This window comes from Schistocerca cancellata, chromosome 2, assembly GCF_023864275.1.
Source record: "Schistocerca cancellata isolate TAMUIC-IGC-003103 chromosome 2, iqSchCanc2.1, whole genome shotgun sequence".
Classification (NCBI taxonomy): Eukaryota; Metazoa; Arthropoda; class Insecta; order Orthoptera; family Acrididae; genus Schistocerca; species Schistocerca cancellata.
Genome location: NC_064627.1, coordinates 739,272,819 through 739,290,841, shown reverse-complemented (window position 1 = coordinate 739,290,841; position 18,023 = coordinate 739,272,819). Strand labels below are relative to the sequence as shown.

Sequence of the window (18,023 nt, the reverse complement as noted above, 5' to 3'; positions counted from 1 at the left end):
GAGTCCGGATGGGGTTTTTTGGGGACGGCCAGCTCGTCCCACGCATCGGACTACGGCTGTGGCTGCCCGGAATACTGCCCACATTGAGGCTGACCCCTCACCCGTGGTAGAGTGGGAGGTCGTCTCAAGGTGTGGCAGGGGGCGAAAGACATTCCGGAGGGCTGAACGGAAGGCCTCTCCAGTTTGTCTGATGAACCGGTTTCAGGCTGTGTCTCCGGCTGATACTGATCTTCGGCCGGACATGGCTGCTTGTCCTGTTCCAGAGGTTGCCCCTCAGTCTGCAAGATCCGGGCGGTCGCAGAGGGTGTGCTTACTGGTAGTTGGGAGCTCCAACGTCAGGCATGTAATGGGGCCCCTTAGGGATATGGCAGCAAGAGAGGGGAAGAAAACCAATGTGCACTCCGTGTGCATACCGGGGGGAGTCATTCCAGATGTCGAAAAGGTTCTTCTGGATGCCATGAGGAGTACAGGGTGCACCCATCTGCAGGTGGTCGCTCATGTCGGCACCAATGATGTGTGTCGCTGTAGATCGGAGGAAATCCTCTCTGGCTTCCGGCGGCTATCTGATTTGGTGAAGACTGCCAGTCTTGCTAGCGGGATGAAAGCAGAGCTCACCATCTGCAGCATTGTCGACAGGACTGACTGTGGACCTTTGGTACAGAGCCGAGTGGAGGGTCTGAATCAGAGGCTGAGACGGTTCTGCGACCGTGTGGGCTGCAGATTCCTCGACTTGCGCCATAGGGTGGTGGGGTTTCGGGTTCCGCTGCATAGGTCAGGAGTCCACTACGCACAGCAGGCGGCTATACGGGTAGCAGGGGTTGTGTGGCGTGGACTGGGTGGTTTTTTAGGTTAGATGGCCTTGGGCAAGTACAGAAAGGGCAACAGCCTCAAAGGGTGTGGCGCAAAGTCAGGACATGCGGAGACCAAGCAGCAATTGGTACTGTAGTTGTAAACTGTCGAAGCTGCGTTGGTAAAGTACCGGAACTTCAAGCGCTGATAGAAAGCACTGAAGCTGAAATTGTTATAGGTATGGAAAACTGGCTGAAGCTAGAGATAAATTCTGCCGAATTTTTTACAAAGGCACAGACGGTGTTTAGAAAGGATAGATTGCATGCAACCGGTGGTGGGGTGTTTGTCGCTGTTAGTAGTAGTTTATCCTGTAGTGAAGTAGAAGTGGATAGTACCTGTGAATTATTATGGGTGGAGGTTCCACTCAACAACCGAGCTAGGTTAATAATTGGCTCCTTTTACCGACCTCCCGACTCAGCAGCATTAGTGGCAGAACAACTGAGAGAAAATCTGGAATACATTTCAGATAAATTTCCTCAGCATGTTATAGTCTTAGGTGGAGATTTCAATTTACTAGATATAGACTGGGACACTCAGATGTTTAGGATGGGTGGTAGGGACAGAGCATCGAATGACATTATACTGAGTGCACTATCCGAAAATTACCTCGAGCAATTAAACAGAGAACCGACTTGTGGAGATAACATCTTGGACCTACTGATAACAAATAGACCCGAACTTTTCGACTCTGAAAGCGCAGAACAGGGAATCAGTGATCATAAGGCCGTTGCAGCATACCTGAATATAGAAGTAAATAGGAATATTAAAAAAGGGAGGGAGGTTTATCTGTTTAGCAAGAGTAATAGGTGGCAGATTTCAGACTACCTAACAGATCAAAATGAAAATTTCTGTTCCGACACTGACAATGTTGAGTGTTTATGGAAAAAGTTCAAGGCAATCGTAAAATGCGTTTTAGACAGGTATGTGCCTAGTAAAACTGTGAGGGACGGGAAAAACCCACCGTGGTTCAACAATAAAGTTAGGAAACTACTGCGAAAGCAAAGAGAGCTTCACTGCATGTTTAAACACAGCCAAAACCTCTCTGACAAACAGAAGCTAAATGATGTCAAAGTTATGAATTCGAAAGTAAAATTCTATGTACCGACTTGACAGAAAATCCTAGGGAGTTCTGGTCTTACGTAAATCAGTAAGTGGCTTGAAACAGCATTTCCAGACACTCTGGGATGATGATGGGATTGACACAGAGGATGACACGTATAAAGCTGAAATACTAAACACCTTTTTCCAAAGCTGTTTCACAGAGGAAGACTGCACTGCAGTTCCTTCTCTAAATCCTCGCACAAACGAAAAAATGGCTGACATCGAAATAAGTGTCCAAGGAATAGAAAAGCAACTGAAATCACTCAACAGAGGAAAGTCCACTGGACCTGACGGGATACCAGTTCGATTTTACACAGAGTACGCAGAAGAACTTGCCCCCTTCTAACAGCCATGTACTGCAAGTCTCTAGAGGAATGGAAGCTTCCAAATGATTGGAAAAGAGCACAGGTAGTCCCAGTCTTCAAGAAGTGTCGTCGAGCAGATATGCAAAACTATAGACCTATATCTCTGACATCGATCTGTTGTAGAATTTTAGAACATGTTTTTTGCTCGCGTATCATGTTGTTTCTGGAAACCCAGAATCCACTCTGTAGGAATCAACGTGGATTCCGGAAACAGTGATTGTGTGAGACCCAACTCGCTTTATTTGGTCATGAGACCCAGAAAATATTAGATACAGGCTCCCAGGTAGATGCTATTTTCCTTGACTTCCGGAAGGCATTCGATACAGTTCCGCACTGTCGCCTGATAAACAAAGTAAGAGCCTACGGAATATCAGACCAGCTGTGTGGCTGGATTGAAGAGTTTTTAGAAAACAGAACGCAGCATGTTGTTCTCAATGGAGAGACGTCTACAGACGTTAAAGTAACCTTTGGCGTGCCACAGAGGAGTGTTATGGGACCATTGCTTTCCACAATATATATAAATGACCCAGTAGATAGTGTCGGAAGTTCCATGCGGCTTTTCGCAGATGATGCTGTAGTGTACAGAGAAGTTGCAGCATTAGAAAATTGCAGCAAAATGCAGGAAGATCTGCAGCGGATAGGCACTTGGTGCAGGGTGTGGCAACTGACCCTTAACATAGACAAATGTAATGTATTGCAAATACATAGAAAGAAGTATCCTTTATTGTATGATTATATGATAGCGGAACAAACAATGGTAGCAGTTACTTCTGTAAAATATCTGGGAGTATGCGTACAGAACGATTTGAAGTGGAATAATTGTTGGTAAGGCGGGTGCCAGGTTGAGATTCATTGGGAGAGTCCTTAGAAAATGTAGTCCATCAACAAAGGAGGTGGCTTACAAAACACTCGTTTGACCTATACTTCAGTATTGCTCATCAGTGTGGGATCCGTACCAGGTCAGGTTGACAGTGGAGATAGAGAAGATCCAAAGAAGAGCGGCGCGTTTAGTCACAGGGTTATTTGGTAAGCATGATAGCGTTACGGAGATGTTTAGCAAACTCAAGTGGCAGTCTCTGCTAGAGAGGCGCTTTGCATTGCGGTGTAGCTTGGTGTCCAGGTTTCGAGAGGGTGCGTTTTTGGATGAGGTATCGAATATATTGCTTCCCCCTACTTATACCTCTCGAGGAGATCACGAATGTAAAATTAGAGAGATTCGAGTGCGCACGGAGGCTTTCCGGTAGTCGTTCTTCCCGCGAACCATATGCGACTGGAACAGGAAAGGGAGGTAATGACACTGGCGCATAAAGTGGCCTCCGCCACACACCGTTTGGTGGCTTGCGGAGTATAAATGTTGATGTAGATGTACGCCAGTGAATAGGTGCCAAAGCATTAGAATTCATTTCTTTTCAGAAAATCAGCAATTTTATTATATTGTGATATACATTTCCCATATGAGCTATTACTATGTTGAGCTACAATGGTCACATGCGCAAAATCAGTGATATCCAGAACAGGAATACCTTGTTTTCAGATGAGTTCTGTCCCAGCATAAATTTGCAGAATGTAAACAGTTTTTCATGATGACCCCTGTGTAAAATATTCTTGATCATCTTACCACATCATGAACAGTACATAAAAATATTGATTTAGAAAAGTTGGTGATTGCCAAACACATATCAGAAACAAACGTAAAATTACGTCTTAGGAAACTAAAGTCTTGTCAACATAAACTTTGACTAAGGCTGCACGTATAATCTTAGCTGTTCATGGATGAGGAATTCTGCTGTAGGAAAATTTGCCTCGTCAATTTTGTGTCATTGGCCACCTCTAGCATTGCAGCTAATCATGGACCAATTACAAAGCCATCGCAGTCACTCATTCAGTAATTTTCATTCATTCATCATGTTATGTATGGGGTACGTCAGGAAAGAGAACCAAGTGGTTAACAAAACCCATGACAATCTTCGATACTTAATCTATATGATGTATTAACAGTGAACTACATTGCTTACATACAGTAGTTTACCGTCTTTTTTAAAGAAAACCTCATGAAAATTTCATTTGGCTGGTCTGAGTTGGCCAGAAGGGAGAGTATTCTCTAGTTACACCACATGGTGCCAGAGAGAGAGAACAATGTGCATCCAGAATGAGATTTTCACTCTGCAGCGGAGTGTGCGCTGATATGAAACTTCCTGGCAGATTAAAACTGTGTGCACCGACCGAGACTCGAACTCGGGACCTTTGCCTTTCGCGGGCAAGTGCTCTACCATCTGAGCTACCGAAGCACGACTCACGCCCGATCCTCACAGCCTTACTTCTGCCAGTATCTCGTCTCCTACCTTCCAAACTTTACAGAAGCTCTCCTGCGAACCTTGCAGAACTAGCACTCCTGAAAGAAAGGATATTGTGGAGACATGGCTTAGCCACAGCCTGGGGGATGTTTCCAGAATGAGATTTTCACTCTGCAGCGGAGCGACCGGTCGGTGCACACAGTTTTAATCTGCCAGGAAGTTTCATATCAGCGCACACTCCGCTGCAGAGTGAAAATCTCATTCTGGAAACATCCCCCAGGCTGTGGCTAAGCCATGTCTCCGCAATATCCTTTCTTTCAGGAGTGCTAGTTCTGCAAGGTTCGCAGGAGAGCTTCTGTAAAGTTTGGAAGGTAGGAGACGAGATACTGGCAGAAGTAAGGCTGTGAGGATCGGGCGTGAGTCGTGCTTCGGTAGCTCAGATGGTAGAGCACTTGCCCGCGAAAGGCAAAGGTCCCGAGTTCGAGTCTCGGTCGGTGCACACAGTTTTAATCTGCCAGGAAGTTTCAACAATGTGCATTTTCGAACAAGTCTCCCTCCTCAGTCATTGTTCTCACATGACAAATGCTGGCTGTCAATAGATTACCTTTGTGCACCCTTATAAGTTTTCTTTTTTTCACTCTCTATTGGAGCAAAATGTAAGTATCATTTGTAAATAACTTGAAAGTATATAGCTTTATTTGGCATAATTAATGTTTCATGGATGTTTACCTAAACAGTTTCTTATCATTATCAATGAGGAACCTTCTCCAAGCTTTTATTTTATTACAATATTTATTCATTTCCAATTCTTCGAGAATCCTCTCTTATTTATTAGGCAACACTTTCACAAGCCAGAGGATATACTCAGAATTCTCCAAGAACTGGAGTGTGAAAGACAACAAGGTGGACACCACCAGGAAGAGGAAATCGACAATCAAGATGATATAGATTTCAGATCTGCTTCTATTGGGAAAAGACAATGAAACATTTTGGGCTAACAAGCCCATTTTACCAAAAGTGAAGACCAAGTCCAAAAATATTATAAAAACAGTTCCTGGCCCCAGAAAACAGGGTAGGAACTGTAAAACAAAACTATAATGTTTTTATCAAATAATTTCCTTAGAAATTATCAATGAGATTGTTAGATGGACTAACATTTTCATTGCACAAACAAAAAATGAAAGAAGTGAGTCTTCCAACAATACAGTTCAAGAAAGAGACTACAAGCCCACCTCAAGGGCAGAAATAAAAGCCCAGCTCGGGGCTTTATTTTTGATTGCTGTGAAACGTGGAAAGTGGGCTGATTTTCTCAAGTATTTCATGAGCGACGGAACAGGACTCGTGATTTTTTGCGCTTATTTTAGCAATTATAGATTTCAGTTGTTGAGGTCTCTACAATTTGACGACATTACAACATACAAAGAGCGTTCTGTAACTGATAAGTTAGCTCTGATTTGAAATTTTCGTTCCACATTTCTTGCCAATTGTCAAAAAGCCAACAGTGTTGGGGAACATGTGATGATTAGTGAAATGTTTGTGGCATTCCGTGGTCACTGCAATTTTATCCAGTACATGGCCAAAAAGACGGCCAAATATGGCCTCAAAGTTTATGCTAAGTGTGATTCACAAACTTTTTACACATCTAATATGATGATTTACTGTGGGATACAAAAGCCTGGCCGTACCTCACTTCCAACAGACCATTAGACATTGTCAAAAATCTGACTGAACCACTCATAAAAACTGATTGAAACATAACCACAGAGAATTGGTTCAGTAGTTATCCATTGGCTGAAAATCTGTTATCAGTCGGAATGACTGCCTTGGGAACTTTGAGAAAGAATGAGGCTGAAATCCCACCTGAATTCATGACAGAAAATAAAAAAAAACTTGCTCCCAGCAGTCATTTATATGGTTGCAATGAAATCTCAACTTTGGTCTTTTTTGCTACTAAAAAGCAAAAGTTTGTTCTGGTTTTACCAACTTTACATGGCCGATACGAACTGGATGATGAAACTGGTAAGCTAATTCAATTGATGGAGTACAATACCACGAAAGGGGTTGTGGACACAGTTAACCTTATGTATTCAAGGACTTCAACTCTTAGAATAACTAAAAGATATCTAATGACAATTATCTTCAGATATCTGGATATTGCCAGAATAAACTCCATGTGAATTTACCACATGAACAAGCCCTTGGAATCCTTAGTGAGGCAGAAATATTTTTCTAACCTGCCCGTGGAACTAATGGATAAAAATTTAAGAGAATGAGCAAAAATCCTATCACTCCCTAAAGATATGAGCATTTTTCTTGGTGCCTACTGTGAAGAAGAAAGAAGAACAAATCAGCCTGAAGTGGCTCCAAACAACCCTTTTGCTACATTTATGTTTCAGGAAGAGGAGGAGAAGGGGAAAAAAAAGAAAAAAAAATTGTAACTCGACTAAGGTATAACTCTTGTAACAACAGTGTTTGTCAAAAACACTCAGTTCCTGCTAGTAATAATTGTCGTAATAATGTGAATGACACAGATGAAGACATAATTTCGTTAAAAGTTTTATTTTTTTCTTTTGTTGTTTGTAGTTTTTAAATTTTCTCTTCCTTATCTACCTATTTTGCTCTAATCTACCTAATTTGTAGACTCTATTGTGGTAGGAAATTTTATAGTATTTATACACTTATATAGTGAAATACCACAGGTTTTGTGCATTTTGCTAAAGTTACAGTAAATTGTATTCTGTTGTTCAAGTTTTCTTTTTTTTCTTTTGTTTGTTGTGGTCTTAGTCCTGTTGACTGGTGTGATGCAGCTCTCCATGCTACTCTATCCTGTGCAAGCTTCTTCATCTCCCAGTACCTACTGCAACCTACATCCTTCTGAATCTGCTTATTGTATTCATCTCTTGGTCTCCCTCTACAATTTTTACCCTCCACGCTGCCCTCCAATACTAAATTGGTGATCCCTTGATGCCTCAGAACATGTTCTACCAACTGATCCCTTCTTCTCGTCAAGTTGTGCCACAAACTCCTCTTCTCCCCAATCCTATTCAATACTTCCTCATTAGTTACGTGATCTACCCATCTAATCTTCAGCATTGTTCTGTAGCACCACATTTCGAAAGCTTCTATTCTCTTCTTGTCCAAACTATTTATCGCCCATGTTTCACTTCCATACATGGCTTCACTCCCTACAAATACTTTCAGAAACCACTTCCTGACACTTAAATCTATACTCGATGTTAACAAATTTCTCTTCTTCAGAAATGCTTTCCTTGCCATTGCCAGTCTACATTTTATATCCTCTCTACTTCAACCATCATCAGTTAATTTTGCTCCCCAAATAGCAAAACTCCTTTACTACTTTAAGTGTCTCGCTTCCTAATCTAATTTCCTCAGCATCACCCGACTTAATTCGACTACATTCCATTATCCATGTTTTGCTTTTGTTGATATTCATCTTATATACTCCCTTCAAGACACTATCCATTCTGTTCAACTTTAAGGTGCATTATTTTACATGTCAGTGTGTTTTTAAAATGAAAATATTAATTTAGGTAATTTTACACCAATAATCCAGCAAAGATGAAAAAATGGCAATACAGTAAATAACCATCATACATCCGCTCACACTGAGGTAGGGTGCGCGCCTTGATGAAGGTTAATGCTATTTGTGCATATGGCAGCTACATGTGACCTAATAAATTAAAAATAATGCAGCTTCCTTGAAATAGCTGCTGCTTCTTTAGTTATGATAAAATGCTGCTGTTCATCTTCTGTTTGGTCGCATAATATTCACTTGATTACAGTGGAAGTGGAATTTATCAAAGAAAATAGTTACCTACATTTTTAAATACAGAGCTTTGTTTGCAATACATGACTAATTGTTATGCAGTTTTTTATTATTTCTGCTTGCCTTGTAATTAACAGGAATGTGCAATCCTTGAATTTAGATGTTCATATACACTCCTGGAAATGGAAAAAAGAACACATTGACACCGGTGTGTCAGACCCACCATACTTGCTCCGGACACTGCGAGAGGGCTGTACAAGCAATGATCACACGCACGGCACAGCGGACACACCAGGAACTGCGGTGTTGGCCGTCGAATGGCGCTAGCTGCGCAGCATTTGTGCACCGCCGCCGTCAGTGTCAGCCAGTTTGCCGTGGTATACGGAGCTCCATCGCAGTCTTTAACACTGGTAGCATGCCGCGACAGCGTGGACGTGAACCGTATGTGCAGTTGACGGACTTTGAGCGAGGGCATATAGTGGGCATGCGGGAGGCCGGGTGGACGTACCGCCGAATTGCTCAACATGTGGGGCGTGAGGTCTCCACAGTACATCGATGTTGTCGCCAGTGGTCGGCGGAAGGTGCACGTGCCCGTCGACCTGGGACCGGACCGCAGCGACGCACGGATGCACGCCAAGACCGTAGGATCCTACGCAGTGCCGTAGGGGACCGCACCGCCACTTCCCAGCAAATTAGGGACACTGTTGCTCCTGGGGTATCGGCGAGGACCATTCGCAACCATCTCCATGAAGCTGGGCTACGGTCCCGCACACCATTAGGCCGTCTTCCGCTCACGCCCCAACATCGTGCAGCCCGCCTCCAGTGGTGTCGCGACAGGCGTGAATGGAGGGACGAATGGAGACGTGTCGTCTTCAGCGATGAGAGTCGCTTCTGCCTTGGTGTCAATGATGGTCGTATGCGTGTTTGGCGCCGTGCAGGTGAGCGCCACAATCAGGACTGCATACGACCGAGGCACACAGGGCCAACACCCGGCATCGTGGTGTGGGGAGCGATCTACACTGGCCGTACACCACTGGTGATCGTCGAGGGGACACTGAATAGTGCACGGTACATCCAAACCGTCATCGAACCCATCGTTCTACCATTCCTAGACCGGCAAGGGAACTTGCTGTTCCAACAGGACAATGCACGTCCCCATGTATCCCGTGCCACCCTACGTGCTCTAGAAGGTGTAAGTCAACTACCCTGGCCAGCAAGATTTCCGGATCTGTCCCCCATTGAGCATGTTTGGGACTGGATGAAGCGTCGTCTCACGCGGTCTGCACGTCCAGCACGAACGCTGGTCCAACTGATGTGCCAGGTGGAAATGGCATGGCAAGCCGTTCCACAGGACTACATCCAGCATCTCTATGGTCGTCTCCATGGGAGAATAGCAGCCTGCATTGCTGCGAAAGGTGGATATACACTGTACTAGTGCCGACATTGTGCATGCTCTGTTGCCTGTGTCTATGTGCCTGTGGTTCTGTCAGTGTGATCATGTGATGTATCTGACCCCAGGAACGTGTCAATAAAGTTTCCCCTTCCTGGGACAATGAATTCACGGTGTTCTTATTTCAATTTCCAGGAGTGTATATGGTAGGAGAAGTTGTTACTGAGATACGTTTCTTGCAATTAGTTGGGGTTCCCAGCTTCTTGTTTTATGTTAGATGAGAGCTTGTTGAACACCTGTGAACCAGTGTAAGTAACTCCATGCTGAACTGTGGAAAACATGCAAGATTAATGTTGTGTGTTGTATTGTGAATGTACAGTTAAGGGAATAGTATAGAAATCCCAAGTTAATAAAAGAGACCTCTCCAAAACGTGTGGATGTGAGGTTATTTGCTTCACACATTACCCTTATGGGACCTGACATGTCATATGCCCCTCCCCCCTCCCCAATTCTGAATTTCATGCCTATGATGCATTCTGTCAGTACATTCAATGTCGGAACACTTTAGTTTAGTTTTCTAAGTAGAATATTGTGATTCACACAGAGGCTTTGGAAATGTCGTAGAATACACCAATAGTAGTTCTGCATCAGTTTCCCTATGAAGAATTTAGTATTAAAGAAGAGAGACAGTAAAACACATTCTGCACAGGTAAACACATCAGTATTCCGTCATCTATCATTTTTCCAAAAGCTTTTGAAATGACTGGAAAAAGTGAAATGAGTCTGTAATTAGATGTTATTTGCTTATGCCCAGTATTGCAGATGGGAGCTACTACAGCAATTTTGAATCTCCCCAGAAATATGCCTTGAGTCATGCTCATGAAAACTTTACTGCTTGTTGTATCAATCCAGCATAAGATATCAATATTGTGTTAGGAACATCACCATAGCTAGCTGATTAATTACTTCTTAGTGACTTGAATGTCAGTTAGTGGTGCACACAAAGTCTATACAAATATGTCTTTTTGGGTTTTATCAGTGGATGTAATTTTTGCTGCCACTGTCAGGAAGTATTCATTGGATTTGATGAACAATTTTTGGAGGTCAAAAAGTTCCCTCTTGGAGGCATTGCTGCAACATAGTGTGACTCCAATGAAGGTATTTAAGTGCTGGCATGTTGGCAAGGGATTAGTGTGGCATTCATGTCTTTCTGATACGTGTGCGGTGAATGTGGAAATGTGAACTAAGGCAGTGTTATTACCTCAGGACTGATGTGCTGTTATTCTTTTCTTGACTGCTGAAGGACAAAAACCGGTAGACATCCACTGGAGAATGAAGAATGTGTATGGGACAGTACATCTGTTGAAAACCATCATTGTGGAACGCAGTGCAACAAGGGTTGATGCTGCTTTATAATAACGCATGTATCAAATGTGACACAGAAGTTACGTCAACTCTAAGGAGAGGCACTGAAGCACCCGAGCACCTGCTCTACTGTCCTGATTTCTCCCCATGCAATTATCACACCTTTGGTCCCTTGGAAAAGGCCTTGAATGGTCGACAGTTTACATGTGATGGAGATGTGCAGTTGGCAGCTACAGACCACTTCACGCAGCAGTACATGGTGTTTTACCAAATGGTATCCTCAGCCGGTGCATAGGTGGGATGATTGGCTCATTGCTCATGGTGATTTTGACTGATTGGCATACCGATTCTGGACTGAATGGCATTTCAATGGAAACTTTTGATCTTTCCTTATATAGTGGTATTTCAAATTGTTCTGACCTTGTTCTTAGTGTTTTTATTTTTTTGTGTTGTTACGTGTATTTTGATTTTTTAGTAACACAGTGAAGGATTATATGATACTGGTGACAATGGAGTTTCGTCTTCTGACTACAGCTTGTGTTTTGAATTACATAGAAAGCTCTCTTCCTAGCACAAAGTACTCTAATCTCAGGAATAATCCATCCCATATGAATGCTTCAGTTCAGTAGTGCTATTGTTTGCTATAGGGAAAAACAAGACTAAAAGTGCTGCAGAAATTTGTTTATGAAAGGGTTAAATTTTCTATCTACGCTGTTTGCTGTATATCTTTTTTCCCATTGTTGTTTCTCTAGTTTCATTCTAAGTACTGTGTTTTAGTTATTGTCAGTAAATGTCATTGTTAACATTTGAACATCATAATAAAATAAACTATTGAATATTGGTTTTACATGTAAATTACTGATGGTTGTTTGGTCTACAGACAAATTGGCAGCAGGTGTTGCACCATGTCCTTTCAGCTTTGTAAGGAATTTTACCAAAAAAAACAATCTAAAACTGCACATAAACAACTCGAGACATCCCTAGTCAGTCCTGTCTGATAGAAAATTGGTATGGAAGTGTCTGCAAGCAGTTATTATCAGTTGAGTCTGCAGTTATTATCAGTTGGGTCTGCATAACCATATTAGCTGGTTTATGTAACTGAAGTTATTTCCTTCTGTAACCTGTAAACGGTCAGCAATGCTAGCCTGTGTGTTTCCTTACTCAGTATTGTGTCACAACATTAGACGAGCTGTTCAACCCAATTTCATTATTGTGAAGGTCCTGAAACTTACTCAGTTTTTATATACAAACACACTACCCTTTCTTCCTACTGGTTCTATAGTAGTACAATATTACTTGTATCTATAAAGGTGAATCTGTACACTTCAGTGATTTCTATTTGATGTTGACAGCATCTCTGCTGACATTCCAGCTCCATTTTCATTTTCCTGTAGGAATACAAGGAATTCATAATTTTTATTGAGACTTCTGATGTTAGTTTTAGTTCCATGGATCATATTTGCGACAACTTGGTCTGGCGTTGAGTGCATAAGTTTACAAGTAAGATACATTTCCTCTGTGAAAACTAAATGTGAGTGGTAGCACCAAACATTATACTTACAGCACATTCTGTGCAATGAATTCCTTGTGTCTATGTGTGGAACTGCCCTAAAAGATTATTCCATACAATCTGTATTAACCAGGGCTTTTCCCATGCTACAGTACTTTGTTTTCCTAATAGCTGTTTCAACTCCACTTCCTTCCTCAGTTTTTGGACAAATTTACCCTAAGAATGCAAATGGAACACAATGGAAATCGCAAGATTAGGGTAGATAGTGCTTTGGTCAGACTGGATGCTTCTGGCCATCAGCTGTGCACGTAGCCTCTTACTGGAAGCATTCAGATACAAACCATCCTATGTTCGATGTGACTGAATGAGGCCATTGTATCAGTCACAGCTGCATGTGAATTTTCCTCTCCTCATGGTTTTCCCAGTCCTCCATTTACTCTTGTCAAAATGGATGGGTTCCAAGCTCTCCATTTACTCTGTTGAAGCAGACGAGTATTAATGGTGAGCTTGGAAAATCACTCGGAAGAGAGGGAAATTTGCAAATATATGTGACTGATGAGATGCCGTTCATGTTCTGTTCAGAGCTGTAACTTGAAATACTACTGAATTCCAGTTGTTTCCAATGTTATATTAAAAAAGATAATCTACTTATCATTTATATTGTATTTATAATATTCTTGCATTAAATGGAGAAATGACAACTGCGGCAGGATGCAAAGGCATTTTGGAGATCACATACTCATCTCTGGAATGCAGGAAAGCTAATACAGGATGGTATCATCTGAATTGCGTGTAAACGTATAGATCGTACTCGGTAATGGGGTGGATGTGTCCCCAAGGCAGACTGTTTTTCTGTGTGCATTCATGCACCCAACCAGTTAAGTGGTGATCATTTTTTATATAAAAATCTGTGTGGTGTTAGTTGATAAACATCATGCAAGGTTTCACATGTAGCTCTGTCTTTGAGGTAGGATTTGCCAGTGATCGAGCTGGAGATGATGTCAGTGAGTGGTTGCATAGGCAGGTTTTAAAGTGGGTATAATGCCAGAGTAGGGGTCTTGGAGCGGGAGGGGAGGGTTATAATCCTGTAGTAATATCGTATGGTTTGACGGGATGTCATTGAAGTCAGGATCACAACTTAAAGTGACATCGGTTTGTGAGGGAATTATATAAATGAGAGACAATTTCATTTGAGGTCACAGCTTGAGAAAGTCTTAGCCCTGGCAGAGTATTATATTGAGGCTTGGTACTGCATGACAGCGGAGGTATTTCTGATTATTTTTGGATGTAGACATTGTATTTGTTAGAGGGTAAAAGGAGAAGGCTTCCAGAGAGATTTATTAGTGGACAGGATCTGCTTGATATTTGGGGAGAGATCGTTGGTGTAGGTGTGAGGCATTCATTGTTGGAGCAGATATGTTTGCTTCAATGCATAAGCTGTATGAAAGGGAATGTTTGATGTGGAAGGCATAGCAGGTATCAAAGAGGAGGGATTGTTACTTATTGGTTGACCTGAGATGTAATGTTGGGGGGAATGTAGTGGTACAGGTGTGGCAGATTACCAGGGTCAGTGAGCAGGGGGGAAACTAGAGGGCGGGTAATGTTGAGTTTACGGGTAACGTAGGATATTCGAAAGTGTTCAAGATGGATGGGTACAATCGGTGCTTTATAGGTATGGAGGATTGTGGGAAGGTGCAGTCCCCTGTTCGGTTGATTAATAATTTTAGTAATTTTAGTCTATTGTGGGCTTTCTGTTGAAAGGTTAGTGGATGGGGGCTTCCACGTTAATTATCAAGTGTTAATCTGAAGTATGTTAGTGTGTTCGTTAACTGGATAGGATGGTTGTAAACGTTAAATCGTGAGTGCAGAATCTGTGGGTGGTTTGGCCTATAATTATTGCCTGGGTTTTCGTAGGGTTGATTTTGAGGTGCCACTGGGAGGGATCATTGGGATTTTTGGAGGGTAGAGTAGAGGGCGAGGAAAGCGGTGTCATTAGCATACTGGAGGATCTGAACAGGAGGAGGAGTCTTTGGCACATTGGCAGTGTAGAGGACATACAGGAGAGGCGAGAAGACAGAACCTAGGGGCACACCTGCAGTGGTATGGAATATATGGGAGCTGGTGTTGTTGATTGTGATGTAAGACGGATGTTTAGAGAGAAAGGGTGCGATGAGGTGGACATAATTTATGGGAAGTGCATATGTCTGGAGCTTAAAGAGGAGTCCGGAATGCCGTACACCGTCATAAACTTTCTCAATATCTAGGGAGACAAAAATGGTAGATTTGTGGTTGTTGGATTTGATGGGATAGGAGATTAGTAAGGTGCAGGAGTTGGTCATTCGAAGAAAAAGTGGGATGGAAGCCACATTGAAGGATAGGCATAGGTAAGTATTGTAGTAGGTGTTTATGGATACTTCGTATCAGGATGTGCTGAACACAGAGGTAAGGCTGATGGGATGTTAGGAGAAGGTGTCAGAGGCAGGTTTGAGGAAGAGTAGGATAGAAACCCATGTGTAGTATTATATTGTAAATGATGTCTAGGATTTACAGGAAGGAGAGGAGGCATTCTTTCAGCTGTTGTAGATTATGCAATTGTTTGTGATGGATCATTAAAATATTTGTCTTTGGTTATATGAACCTGACATTTTGTAAGTAAAAGTGAGAAAATTTTTGTGATATGTTAATTGCTGGCTACCTGCATGACTTATTAATATTATAAGCTGTATTATAAAATAGATGACCAAATCACAGGCTTACACTTCATATCCCTATGTCTAAGAAGTGACCAACATTTTGGGACAGAGACATCACTGTCTGCACCACGTAATCTGTGGCATGTCAGAGAACCAGGTACTGAAACTGTTTATTTAACAAGCTGGTTACATTATGTTTGCAGTATGTTCCAAGATGCCAGTGTTTACATTATATGGTGTGGAGAACCAACTTCACAGCACGGTGTAAAGATTGCGGCATACACCATCGTAATATAAGAGACATAGAAGATCAATTTTTTGAGATCATTAAATTTGTGATACATCTCTGGTATAAAAATGAATAGTTATATACAGTGTTAATGGTTGCAACCACCTTAGACAAGGGGATATTTGATATATGTGATCCATAATATATGATGTGGATATGGGTGCATATGATGTTCTTATAGCATTACAATAATTTACAGTAATGATTGGTATCATGATAGTGATTATTCAGATGTTTATTAGAAAATGTAAGAATGTCATTTAATAGTCTTACGTATTAACTAATTCCCTTCTTCTCCACCCACTGCTTCAACTTCCCTTCAACCTGCTATATCCTTCCTGTATCTCTTGTGGATTTCCATCTATCCTCCCCTCCCTCCTCCTCCTCCTACCCCCCCCCCCCCTCTTCTCCCTCCCCCACACCCACTTCGTCTCCTTTATTGTTTTATACAATTCATTTATGGACATTATTTAGCATCCATAGAAAGACTTGTGCTGTTTCCCTGTATAACTTGTGTCATACAGTTCCACATAAAATATAATAAGAATATTGTCCCCCCCCCCCCCCCCCCCGCCCTTCTTTCCCTATTCTCTCATTGAATGCTTGGTTTCTTTATAAGAATTTTTAAAGTTTTAGTGTTAATGGGGTTGTAACCTTTCAAGATGTTTATAACCATTTATTTAATATTATGAACCATGTGTCAATGTTTATAGCTATTTAATTTTAAAATGGACCATGTACCAAATGTTTGACAATCTCAGGTGGTTGATTTTCCATGTGTTTTAAATTATGATTGTGTATGATGCGATCTGTACATGGACACAGTGAAGTTGGTTCTCCATGCCATATAATATAAACACAACAGCATCTTGTACCTTTTACAAAGCTGATGTAACCAGCTTGTTAAATAGTTCCACTCCTTGGTTCTCTGACATACCATAGATTACATATTGCAGACCAGACATTTTTCGACATTTAATTAAGAAAACAAATAATGTAATCTATACATAAATTATATTTTTGCCCTGTTCTTCTGCTATTTGTAGTTCTATAGTGTATTCACTTACTCCTTTTGTAACACTTGGGGAAAATGGTTCAAGGCTTAAATGTAAATCATGTAAAAAAGCTTATCATATTGTGAGATGAAAATAAAAGAAATAAAAACTTTGAGGTTTGCCGACGACATTGTAATTCTGTCAGAGATAGCAAAGGACCTGGAAGAGCAGCTGAACGGAATGGACAGTGTCTTGAAAGGAGGATGTAAGATGAACATGAACAAAAGCAAAACGAGGATGATGGAATGTAGTCGAATTAAATAAGGTGATACTGAGGGTGTTAGATTAGGAAATGAGACACTAGTAGAAAATGAGTTTTGCTATTTGGGAGCAAAATAACTGATGATGGTTGAAGCAGAGAGGATGTGAAATGGAGACTGGCTATGGCAATGAAAGCACTTCTGAAGAAGAGAAATTTGTTAACATTGAGTATAGATATAAGTGTGAGGAAGTCTTTCCCGAAAGTATTTGTATGGAGTGTAGCCATGTATGGGAGTGAAACATGGATGATAAACAGTTTAGACAAGAAGAGATAGAAGCTTTCGAAATGTGGTGCTACAGAAGAATGCTGAAGATTAGATTGGGCAGATCACATAGCTAATGAGGAGGTACTGAATAGAATTGGGGACAAGAGGAATTTGTGGCACAACTTGACTAGAAGAAGGGATCAGTTGGTAGGACACGTTCTGAGGTGTCAAGGGATCGCCAATTTCGTACTTGAGGTAAGTGTGGAGGGTAAAAATCATAGGGAAGACCAAGAGATGAATACGCTAAGCAGATTCAGAAGGATGTAGGTAGCAATAGTTACTCGGAGATGAAGAGGCTTGCACAGGATAGAGAAGCATGGAGAGCTGCATCAAACCAGTTTCTGGACTGAGGACCACACAAAGATGACATTGTCAAATGGTGGTTATATCTTTCTGTAAGATTATCTCCAGTAGTACTTGGAGTTTCCTCTCCAGTAGGAAGTACTGATTGCCCTTCTGCTTTCTTGTAATTTTAGTTTTATCAAGTGATTTGTTTTCCTTTTGATGGGTTAATGACTTTTATAACCAACATTAATAAGAGAATATCCTCACTGTAATGAGCTGTCATTCTATGTATATAATCTTTGCCCTGTTGGCATTGATAAAATATGAGCTTAAAGCAAAAATCAAGGACTATGAACACTAGACTTATTTGAAGAATATTTGGCAATAAGACCTGGCTACTTATCTGCATAGTGTAGGGTTTACCCTGTGTGTGTGTGTGTGTGTGTGTGTGTGTGTGTGTGTTTGTGTGTGTGTGTATTTTTCTCTTTTACTTTTGCCTTTTTGTTTTGGACT

At 41.6% G+C, this 18,023-nt stretch overlaps 1 protein-coding gene and 2 non-coding genes across 3 annotated transcripts in view; 2 read left to right on the top strand and 1 right to left on the bottom strand.

Moving 5' to 3' along the window:
- Positions 1 to 18,023, top strand: part of LOC126162532 (uncharacterized) — a 78,425-nt gene that overhangs the window by 50,769 nt on the left and 9,633 nt on the right. The window lies entirely within an intron of this gene.
- Trnas-cga (transfer RNA serine (anticodon CGA)) lies at positions 4,530 to 4,603 on the bottom strand. Its single transcript has one exon. It is a non-coding gene; the product is annotated as a tRNA-Ser (tRNA).
- On the top strand, positions 5,035 to 5,108 carry Trnas-cga (transfer RNA serine (anticodon CGA)). The gene has a single exon. It is a non-coding gene; the product is annotated as a tRNA-Ser (tRNA).